The sequence below is a fragment of the Danio aesculapii genome, chromosome 1, assembly GCF_903798145.1.
Source record: "Danio aesculapii chromosome 1, fDanAes4.1, whole genome shotgun sequence".
NCBI classification, from domain to species: Eukaryota; Metazoa; Chordata; class Actinopteri; order Cypriniformes; family Danionidae; genus Danio; species Danio aesculapii.
Genome location: NC_079435.1, coordinates 54,400,791 through 54,413,579, shown reverse-complemented (window position 1 = coordinate 54,413,579; position 12,789 = coordinate 54,400,791).

The following is a 12,789-nucleotide window of genomic DNA, read 5'->3' as shown; positions in this document are numbered from 1 at the left end:
TAAATCCACACGCACTAAATAGCCTACCTTTTTCTTTTATAACACTGTAAACATAACTTCGCAGGTCGATCATCTTCAAACGCAAAAGGCATTTTTAAGTGTCCTAACTTGACTGCTGCTGTAGAATGGGATGTTTTTTTTTACATAACTTTAAACGTGTGCTTTAGCTATGTCAAAATGAAAGCAAATTTCTTTAAGGGTTCTGCGTTTTGTCAATTGTATAGCTTAATAATAATAATAATAATAATAATAATAATAATAATGGGTATAACAAATTATAATATTATAGTATAGACATTTTTACTAGGCTACTTTAATATCAATCCCTAACTGAAAAACTAATGTGAAAATGACTGGCAGCTGTGCTAAAATTAATATAATGGCAAATTTCTTCTGCGTTTTTTCCCTTTATAGCTCAATAGTTTTATTCAAAGAATTAGTTAGCAAAACATGAAATAAATTAAGCTGCGTGTCTTCGTGATATCCACTAGTCCAGTTTTCTCCAGTGTGAGTTTAGAGTGCGCCTCCACCGCAAGCGCATTTATGCCTGCACCAGATCAAAGCAGGTGTAAAGTCCAGCACAAATCGCTGTTAGTTGTGCGTTCAACCAGCAATACCCGCTCCACTGTCTACAACACACAAATACTCGAACTCTTTATTTGTGGACTTACTTTTGATAATAGGCTATATCATTACCTTTACCCTGATTCTATTTTTATTTTTATTATTCTATTTTTTTATTTTATTTTCTTTGTGTTATATCCATAATTGTTTGCACTACTGCCCTTTTTGCACTGTCTTTGTCCGCAGTGACGCTGCACTGCTTTGGCAATACGAATGTACAGTTATTTGTCATGCCAATAAAGCACCTCAAATGTGAAAATAGCCTAGGCAACAAATAACAAATCGGAGTCTAATAATAAAATAAATGCCATTTTCATTTTCATACATGTGTGGGTTTTGACAATATGTGTTTAATTAAGCTATAAAGATTAGCCTATCAGATGAAATGCATAGTGAAATATTAAATAAATGTCTCATTTGCTGAATATTTAATTAATCTATATCTTTAATATTTTTAAAATCACCTCGCTTTGGCCCAGAGAAAGAGGCGCGCGGCACCAGCGGACCTGTGCTTTCCCAAACAAAGACGTACAGTAACTTGCAGGTGAACTATGCATAGTTTTGGGGGGGAAAGAATATAGTGATGAGTGTTTCCCAAAACCCTTAGTTTCTCTGTCGCAGAACCATCATTTGAATCACGTCACTATTAACCCTGCTTTTATTTATTAAATGCTTCCCAACGCCGCATTTCTGTTGCGCGAAAAAAAGCTGCTGCAAATAAACATTTATTTTAGTTATGCCAATGCCATTTTAATAGTTTCATTATAGTAGTTGCTGGTGTGCTTCATCTGCGTGATTTTGATTTGACATTCTTCCGCTAAACTTGCACTGTCTTGACGTAAATGGGCTGTGAACTGTTGCTATTGAGGCTGAGGCATCAAGGTGTTAATAGGCTATAGTTCTCTCTTCAACTTTCAGGTTTGAGGTGGGGGAAGAAGTGGCAGAGGCAATTCAAATGTACCATCTCTAAATTAAAAAAGGCCACTTACGCGGCATCTGTGTGTAAAGATTATTACCTTATTTTTATTTTATTACTATTATTTATTTATTCATTTATTCATTCGTCATTCATTTTCTTTTTGGCTTAGTCCATTTATTAGTCTGTAATTGCCACAGCGGAATGAACCGTCAACTTATCAAGCATATGTTTTACGCAGAGGATGCCAGGAGGGCCAGCTGGGGCTTCGGGACGGAGTGAAAGGAGAGGCGGACTTTGCCCCGAGTCTGGGAAAGATGGCTTGCCGTCATTACACTAGTTTTCCGATGGCACACGAGTTACATGCGCCAAACACATGAACAAATAAATTAATAAATAAGGGAAAGAAAACATCTAGCCTTATAGGCTGAGTTCTTTTTGATTTTAATCGCCGTTAAGTTTCCGTTTTAAATGTAAGGCTGTTGCATAAAATAATAAAATTGCATAAAATAATACAATTTTAATTTATAAGTGACTTTGCTGCGTCCCCCTTGATGTTTCAAAAACGCATAATAATCTATACACCATATTTCAGACACTTAAATAGTCTACTTAACACTTTCCTTAAGATCACAGAATAATATGCAACATCTAATTACGGGGATGTTCTGGGGGCAGGGTTTGCATGCAGCTAGCCCGACAGTGAAAACGCGACATGATTTCGGCCTCACTGATGCCCATTAACACCTGACAGACAAGCTTTTGGTTATGAGAAGGGGGAAGGGGTCTCCACTCTTAAGTGTTTTTCACAAACATGAATACACAAAATCCAAAACTCCTATAGGACGGATGGCGTAACAAAACCTATGCGTTTAAGAACGAAACCGCATTAAATATGGGGCCTTATGAAAATGAATGTTTCTATGCACAACAACTTCTGAACTGAACTAGGCTACCTGTTAGGGGTGGGCGATATGACCTATTACGGTATTTTTCATCTTTTGAACGGTGACGGCATAATATCATGGTATTACTTTCAATAGCAAAATAATATACATCTCAAGGAAGAACGGACAAAAGAAAGTCTCAATTCTATCACTCTTTAAAAGTTTTGGTTTGGGTCATTGTAAATGCTCAGTCTCGTTATGAGCTGATCTTCATTTCTCTGTGTTGGTGGAATAAAGCAGGCGAGTCAGCCGCACCAATTTATGAGCAGACAGAGCAGGATTCTCATGATGACCACCAGCGCAATTCCGCTCTTTGTTATGAGCTGTTATTTCAGTGTAAACTTAGTAAAGGTGAGTTTCTTTGGCGATGATGTGTACAGTGTTAGATTTTATATTTAGCGGACATTTGCGCTGAACACACGGTGAATGCAATGCATCGAGATTCGGGCACCTTCTCCGAAAACACTCGATTGATCTCAGCTGGCGGATCAACATTTACCTCATGTCATGATCGCTGCCATCTGCGCCATTATTATTATTAAAACTTTAAGTGAGGTTTGCAAACCTGTGCACTTTTCACTCTTCAGCTGTTTGCATTTCCTGCAGTAACAAAAGCTCCCTGTTTATTATATTCATTATATTCAGACACACAAATGCTCCCAAATATATTATGAGGGCGCATATATTAAATTTCGGGCGCTCATGCGACCAAAATGGTTGCAATTTCGAGCCCTGTAGTATAAGGACATGTATTCAGACCACAACTGATCGTTTGAAGAAAATTGAATGCCTTATTATTTAGAATTAGCTATTATTGATGTAAATGCAGCCGTTCAAGGTGCATAATTGATTTATTACGGTATTGACGGTATTAGAAAATCCATGTCGTGGCGCAATGTCACACCGGTGAGGACGATGACGATGGGTTAGTAATTATATTATAACTGGTTATGTTCAGGTCAATGAAATAATACCTTTAATAAATAAAATATGTTCGTAAGAACGTGGTGGGCCAGTGATTCCGTCGCTTTCATCAGTGGTTTAATGAGCTCAGGAGAATTCTGCTTTGCATTTTTCTATGCATTACTAACATCACTAAACCAGACATTTGTTTTATAAGTTAACCAAATATTCGCAGAGATTCAGCAGTTTTTTTCCTGACGCGTTTGCCAGTCAGTGAAAAAAAAAAGTAACCGTGGCCCTGTTTGCAGGCATTAATATTCGTTTTTTCGTCAATCTGATGCAACTTTTATTATTTATACAGGACGTTAAAATGCAATTAAAAGTTTCAAATCAATTAAACTCAATTTATAGAAAGGCTAGCCTATTTTATGCATTAAATATAACTAATTTCCTTTATTTCTGATTAGACCATGCATTTTAGACTATTTTACAATTGTAATATGTGCATATGCTTTTTTAAAAATAACATTCGTTTAACAAATATTTTAGCACATCGAAATTAATTAAGTGACCTGTTTTTTTTATTAAAACCTTTATGCAAAAGGATCAGAGGATAAATTATCGTAGGATAAACGTATATGGAAAAACACCAATTGACGGGCTCTGCTTTCGGTTTTAAAAGAATCAAGCAGCTTTAAAAAATATAATTTGCTGAAGAGAAATGACAGGAAAAAAAGAAAGAAAAAGATTAAATATATAGTGACTGTTAAAAGAACATTTCTCTTTAATATATTATTTCGACTCCGAAACATCAGCTAAGATTATGATGAATGACGGAGTTTCTCTATTGCCTGCTTCAGCAGTGCCTCCCGGTCCTGCAGGTTATGAACGAGGAGGCGGAGAGAATGCGCTGTTTAGTTTCGGCTTGATATATTTAAATAAATACTAACACCGAACTGCTTTATAGCTCAAAAAGTTAAACTAAAATGCACAACTCTTGTTAGTTGCACCCGCGGGATGCACAATGAAACGCGCCATTATTTTAATTCTATATTCGTGAAGAATGAGCCATGAGATTGAGATTTTTGAAGGTGCTCTTTAGCGGCGAAGTTCCTGGCAGAGTAGTGAGTGAAAAAATGTGCATAAAGAAATTGGACAAGAGGAATAACATTTTAAATTATATAACAAGCATCTTATTCTTTCTAATCCTCGCCCAGTTTTAATACAAGTTGTGTTTTTTTAATATTTGTGGCTGGGAAGTTTATTAAGAATATATTTATAATTATATATAATGAAATAAATACATATATATATATATATATATATATATATATATATATATATATATATATATATATATATATATATATAGAGAGAGAGAGAGAGAGAGAGAGAGAGAGAGAGAGAGAGAGAGAGCAAAAAATATTTTTTATTATACTTTTAGTGATCTGCTTCTTTCTTTCCGTTCGCATCCCGTCCCTTTGCGCCCCCTGGCGGCTTTTTCACAAACTGCGGTCTTACACTAAAAACAGAGCAGCAATTATTTCAAACGGCGGCGGTATAAGCCACGGCGGTAATAGCCACTTTGAACTCTCACCTACTGTAGTATGTGGCTGTACGTTATAGAGTGTGTTTCATTCATTTGAAACATTTTGTGTTTGGATAAATAAAAAAAATTACTAAAACTAAAAGGCCCCATTTTTCTCAAAATGCTTATCTATCTGCCAGTTTCGAATGTTATGTTGATCCAGATCATTTACGTTCATTAGTGTTTGTAGCACAATGTTTGATAGGTCCTTCAAATCTTCAATTGACATTAAAGGTATTTTATTGCGAGTGTGTATAATACAGCGTTGTCCACTGTGAGGCTGATAGTACTGATATACTGCACTCTGAAGAATATATGGAGACACAGATCACCTCAGGGCTTCAATAAGATCTTATTACCACCGCTTTCCCTTCAGTACCATCAGCACATACATTATAACCATACAACAAATAAAGCCACTCGGTTATAGATCAACCGCTGAACCAAATAAATGGAGCTTCCCTGAAAACTTAACGCAGTCCAGTTCCAAAGCCCCGCAGACACAATCTGATCAAATAACGCTTTGTGGAAGCAAATTCAACATTTGTCTTGGTAATTATGAAATATTTGCTGTGTCTCTGTTCACTTGTTGCAGTTTAAGTTACTTATACGAGACAAAGAGCTTCTGTAGAGCACTGATATATGAATGGAGTTGACAGAGAATATCTATCTATCTATCTATCTATCTATCTATCTATCTATCTATCTATCTATCTATCTATCTATCTATCTATCTATCTATCTATCTATATATATATATATATATATATATATATATATATATATATATATATATATATATATATATATATATATATATTAGTAGAAACATAAATAATAAAGTACATATTAAAAGAGACTACATCTAAAAAAATGTATACATAATATTAGATATCGTTTTGAAAGGGAAAAAATCCTGTACATTAAGCTGGTGTGTTTACTTCATATTAATCAGACCCCCTAGTTTTTTTGCGATTTTTAAAAAAATATTTCGTGGTTGTAATTCCCAGTTACTTGCAGACAACTTTGCAATTAAAAAAATAATAATAATAGAATATATATATATATATATATATATATATATATATATATATATATATATATATATATATATATATATATATATATATATATATATATATATACATACATACATACACATAGGGCTCTATTTTGACGATCCATGTGCAAAGTCCAAAGCGCAGGGCGCAAACGCATTAAGGGCGTGTCAGAATCCACTTTTGCTATTTTAAGGACGGAAAAATCCGCTTTGCGCCATGGCGCATGGCAGGGGCGTAGTGGACATTTTAAAAGTGGGGGGGACGGCTGTGTGAGATCATACGTTCATATAATTATTAATCACCTGCTTCTGAATGGTCTGTCTCTAAAAGTAAGGTAGCCGTATCCCCCCCGTTGCTACAGCCCTGGCGCATGGTCTAACAGGGTTGAGCTTATTTTGTTAATGAGTTATAGGTGTGTTCTGAGAATAAAACAATCAGAGTCTCGTCTCCCATTCCCTTTAAGAGTCAGTTGCGCCACACCATAGTGCATTTGCTATTTACATGGCGGACTTTGTATGTGGAAAGACTGAACCCTTCACTGGAGAGAAAACCGTTAAAGAGAGCATCTACAGTGCGAGAATGAGAGATGAGCCTCCTCATTGTTTACTTTCACTTTCAATCTCGTGGATAGGGAAACGACATCTATTAGCCTATACATAATTAATTTAGTTTGTTAAGCGCAAAAATTTGTTTTAAAACGAATAAATGAACAATAATAACGAAGTGTGGTCAAACACAAAGTTCTTTCCAAATACATATGCAATGCCCCATATGTCTAAAACCTGACAGGTGGACAAATCTAAGCTTGTTTAAAACAAATATAAATATGCATATAATAAATAATACTGCTAATAATAATAGCATTATACAAAAGCAAATTGTCATGAATAAACTAAAAAAGCATTCTGAGATGAAGAAGGCATGAAAGGTTTGCCAAGGCATATGGTTTTTATATTTATGTAGGCTAGAAAATAATATTTTTTGTAATATTTTAATAAAGATATTTTTGCCTATTGCTGTACACCCTGTGTGTATTAAACAATGTGTAAGTGAGGGGAAAAAAGTACATTGTTTTATTAATTATTATTACATTATTTAACTGGTTGTTTCTTCCTTTTTTTGTTTTTGTTGTTTTTCTTTTTATTATTATTATTATTATTTTTATATATCTGTCTTTTAATTTTATTATATAAATTTAATGTTTTTTATATTTTTGTTTGTTATTATTATTAGTGTTTTGTTCTGTTTTAAAAAATATATATATGTTTTTTTATTACAAATAACTTTTATTATTTATTTGTTATTTATATTAATTATCTTTAAACGTGCCCGATATTGTTTCTTTTTATTGTTTGTTTTTCATAAATATTTTATATATAATTTTTTTATTTATTTAAAATAATGATGTTGTCCTGTGAAGCATGTTTTTGCTTAAAAAATAGATTTTTTTAGACAGGTTTGTATTTTTTTTAAAACAATTCCATCATTTTATCTCCAGAGGTTATTAAAAAATTAGTTTGAATAATCATGATTTTTCAGCAGCAACAGTTGAAAGCATCTGTTATTCTGACCTATTGTTTTTTTTAAACTAAATATATTTTTCATTTATTTTATTCTATATAAAAAATTTTTTAAAACGTAACTATATAGTCTATATGCTAATTGAAATGCCCTCATCGACTCTTTCATTGACCTCCACATGACCATCACTGGAACATCTCTGGGACTGAGATCAGTAACTTTACTAGTCAAACGTCTCTGCTTTCCTCCTCTCTGTCATTCTGTCTGATCTAGAAGTGCATTAGTATTAATATGCAATAGATTCACGTCTTTCAGGATGAACCACTGAACTGAACCTGTCTGACTGAACACACTGCTCTTTACACTCCCTCATGCCTGTAATGGGGCCATTGCAGATCACAGATGAAGGTACAAAAATTGATCCTTTAAGTACTAAGGCTTATGTACTAATATAAAACTTAAGGGAACCAATATTGATCATTTAGGTACTAATATAAAACTTAAGGGAACCAATATTGATCATTTAGGTACTAATATAGGACTTAAGGGAACCAATATTGATCATTTAGGTAGTAATATAACACTCAAGGGGCCCAATATGGACCCTACTATGTACCTTTAAGATACCAATATAGATCCCTTAGGTAATAATATGTAGCTTTTAATAATATGGATCATTTAGGTACTAATATATAACTTAAGAGAACCAATATACTTCTTTCAGGTACTAATATATAACTTAAGGGAACCTGTATGGATACTTTAGGTACTAATATTTAACTTATATGTACAATATGGAGCCTTTACTAATATATAACTTAAGGGAACCAATATGGATCATGTATGTACTCACATACAGTATAACTTAAGGGAACCAATATGCATCCTTTACTAATATATAACTAAAGGGGACCAATATGGATCCTGTATACTAATCTATAACTTAAGGTAACCAATATAGATCCTTTAGGTCTGGGATGTCAAACTCAATTCCTGGAGGGCTGCAGCCCTGCACCCTTTAGTTCCAACCCTAACTAGACATACCTGATCAAACTAATTGAGTCCTTCAGGCTTGTTTGAAACCTACAGGTAAGTGTGTTGGAGCAGGGTTGGCCCTCCAGGAATTGAGTTTGACATCCCTGCTTTAGGTACTAATACAGTATATAACTCATATTATAGGTAATAATTTATAACTTATAGGTAATAATTTAACTTAAGGGAACTAATATATATATATATATATATATATATATATATATATATATATATATATATATATATATATATATATATATATATATATATATATATATATATATATATATATATACACACCAATATATCCAGTAGGTACTAATATATATGAACACTTTAAGTAGTAATTACCTACAGGTACCACTATGGATCTTTTAGATGAGTACAGATGTGTACCTTTTTAAAGGGTACGCTAGGGACAGCTTTTGTACCCTTTTTCTGAGTCAATAAAAATAAAGATGACTTGGGTTGTCTTTACGCAATGCACCATAAAATTCTACCTAAAATCTCAATGTATAAAATAGAAATTAAACACTTTTACTTCTTTAAATTTGAATCAAACTGGACCTTTAAGTTAAACCATATATGTATCAAAACACAAAACATTTCAAAGTGATGACCTTAATGAAGAATTAAAGTAGTTCTGACAGCAAAAGTGGGTCAGTAATTTTGTAGACTATTCTAAGAACTATTGTACAATTGTACACGCAAGCGTTTAAATGATTGCATAACTAGAATCTGTGGCAATTACTGTACATGGTGGCTAATGAAGTACAGTGATCAGCTCCTTCTCATCTTGCAGAGCTTCTTATTAGCCTAATCATTTAATGCCGGGGAAAAAAATAATAAAACTGGGACCATCATCAGTTGAAGGTGATGATAATGAGGAGGTTGTGGACTGAGTTTTAGTGTCTGTTAATGTCAGCCTCTGACTGGAGGACTCTCACTGGAGACTTCGATTTTTCCCCCAGATCTAAGTAGAGGAATATAATCTGCTTCGGTATCCTGACGAGCCCGCTCATTTGGGGTCCCTCGACTCCCATATCAAACACGCTACTTATAGAATTGGTTTTTGATAACCAAAGACGTGCAAGTTAAAATAGGGAGGTTTGAAACTTTAACGTGACTTCAGTTGATCTGCATATCCTTTCGACTCTCACACTCCAAGCAGATCTTCTGTCAGAGATCATTGGTCAGCTTCATTTTTACATTATGTTCTCCAGAATTGACATTAGTTGGTTAGTTTTTGCCTGGTTGGTCCGTTAGTGTTAATGAGAAATATTGCTCTGACTGAATGGTCAGTTTAGTGCCACGACACACTAAAACCCAACTCATACTGTAGCATGTCAGACTGCACATGATTGCCATATCACACTGTAAGATCTCAGTTTTCATATTGTCAGACAACAAAAATGCGCCAAACACAGACACATGTACATTTAGTCATTTAGCAGATTCTTTTGTCCAAAGCGACTTACAATTGAGGAGGAATTCAGCGATTCAACCAGAAGTGCTAATTTGACAGACAAGACACAATAAAACGTAACCGAAGTTTGACATCATCCATCCACAACACTTTTACTATACATTATACCTCACAGCAAACATAAAGAAACTGTTGCAGTAATTTTCAATTATGAAACCAGAAAAAACTCTTGACTTTTGATCGCATTGGCTATAAAACGATTGTTGGTGAAAATGTCAAACCAATGATCAGATCACAAATTTTAGCCTAGGATTACAGAAATTATTTTTCCCAAATTTGTCTCAGACAACAAAATCATGGGTGAAATCGCACAATGTGAGCAGAGCAGGGCTTTAGTTTGTAGGCACAGTTTGTGGCGCGCATTCACGCATGTACGCTGTTCTATAAAGTTTTGATAACATTCTTTGCAAATTTCAAATAAAAAAAATTGTCATTAAATGATTTTAATAAAGGTCAAAATATCATGTTTCAATTTTTGTAAAACTTTTCATATTTGTTTTCTTTAATAGTTTTGAGAACATTCTTTGCAATTTTCAAATAAAAAAATATTGCCATTAGTGCATTTTTTTTAAATAATCAAAACATCAAATCTTTAAATTTACCCAACTGTTATTAAATGTTTTGATAACATTTCAAATAAAAAGTCATTTAGTGAGATTTTTTTATTTATTTATTTTTTCAAATAAATGATGAAATATAAAATGTTAAAATTTACCCAAACTGTTAATATTTGTTTGTATGCTATACAGTTTTGATAACATTCTTTGCAAATTTCAAATAGAAAAAGTAAATAAAAATTTTTAAGTTTAAAAAGTAAAATTTCAAGTAAACGAGCATCAAACGTTTAATTTACTGTGATTAAAAATAAAGGGTTATTCTACCGAAAGGTTTCCTCTTACATCGCATTAAGTTAGCATTGGCATTGTGTTGTCTGAAAAAGTGGTCTTTTTTATTCTCTAAATGACATTTTATTTTAAATTTAAATGAAAGGTCATTTGTAGATTGCAAAATAAAACAAGAATTGCATACGTGTATATAGTAGCTGTGCCGTCTGTAGTTTTTTTTTTTTTCTTGCTCAAACAAACATAAATAACTCAAAATATAAAACCGAGATAAACTGACAATTTTTCACTGTATTTCCTATAATATATTTTGTTCTGGAAAAAGTCTTATTTGTTTTATTTCTGCTATAATAAAAGCAGTTATTAATTATTTTTAAAATCATTTTAAGGTCAATATTTTTTGCCCCCTTAAGCATTTTTTTGGATTGTCTACAAAACAAACAAACCAAATCGTTATACAATGCTTTGCCTTATTAACCAATATAACCTAGTTAACCCTTTAAATGTTACTTTAAGGTCAATACTAGTATCTTAAAAAATATCTAGTCAATTTTTATTTACTGTCATTATGGCAAAGATACAATAAATCAGTTATTACAAATGAGTTATTAAAACTATTATGTTTAGAAATGTGCTGAAAAAAATCTTCTCTCCGTTAAACGAAATTGGGGAAAAAATATAATTCAGGGGGGTTATAATTCTGACCTCAACTGTATAGATTCACTTTACTTATTCTAACTTTAGATTTAGAAAGTAATACTGGAATAATGTATCATGGTTTTCATAAAAAGCACAGAAAATGTAATTATTCAAAAGAGTAGTGTATCCAGTTTATTTTCCAATGCTGAAATGGACTGTTTTCACAGGCTTCAAGTTTATTAGCAACTACAGGAAAATCACCCACTCGCATCAAAATTGCTGCAAGTACCTAACTCATCTCATGTTAAAAATACAGTAGATTCAGTGTGTTTACCTGCAGTCTCCATCCAATACATGTGTACTTAAACATTTAAAGTACTGCCGCATTCACAGATGAATTTCATGAATTGAATCAGAAGCAGATATCCTTTTCGGTGTGACAAATAGCACTGGTTCAGTTGGTATGAGGCTGATCACAGAAGATAACACTATTGTTCTGTGCTTTTAAACGGGGCTTTTATGTATTTATAGCTGCATTAAAACATATTCACAAAATTGAAAGAGCAAGACAAGTGACTGAAAGAGAGTGAGAAACAAAGATCCTCGGAATATTTTGGAATAATCAAATAATTGATCTCTTATCACAGGCAGAGCTCATGAAATTACATTTTTCTGATAGATGAAATAGCCCAAAATGATTAGCATTACACCAGTGAAAACACAAGAAGGCGGAACATAACTTAAATAGTGTTTTTTTGGGAATATATTGGGATGGAGTGACAGAGAGATACAATCGTAAATGGCCTAATTTCGTAATGCAAGATACAATTGTGCAAATTCGCCTTTCTCTGTGTTTAAGAGTTTAGGGATGCTTCACGCCAAAAATTAAAATTACCTCATGATTTACTTTGCCTTGTGTGGTTTCTTTCATATGTTGTTTCATATGTCGTGGTATAGACTCAACAAGGTACTGGAAATGTTCCTCAGAGATTTTGATCATGTTGACATGATAGCATCACGCAGCTGCTGCAGATTTCTTGGCTGCACATCCATGATGCGAATCTCCCATTCCACCACATCCCAAAGATGCTCTATTGGATTGAGATCTGGTGACTGTGGGAGCCATTTGAGTACAGTGAACTCATTGTCATGTTCAAGAAACCAGTCTGAGATGATTCGCACTTTATGACGTGTTGTTATCTTGCTGGAAATAGTGGAGTACACTAT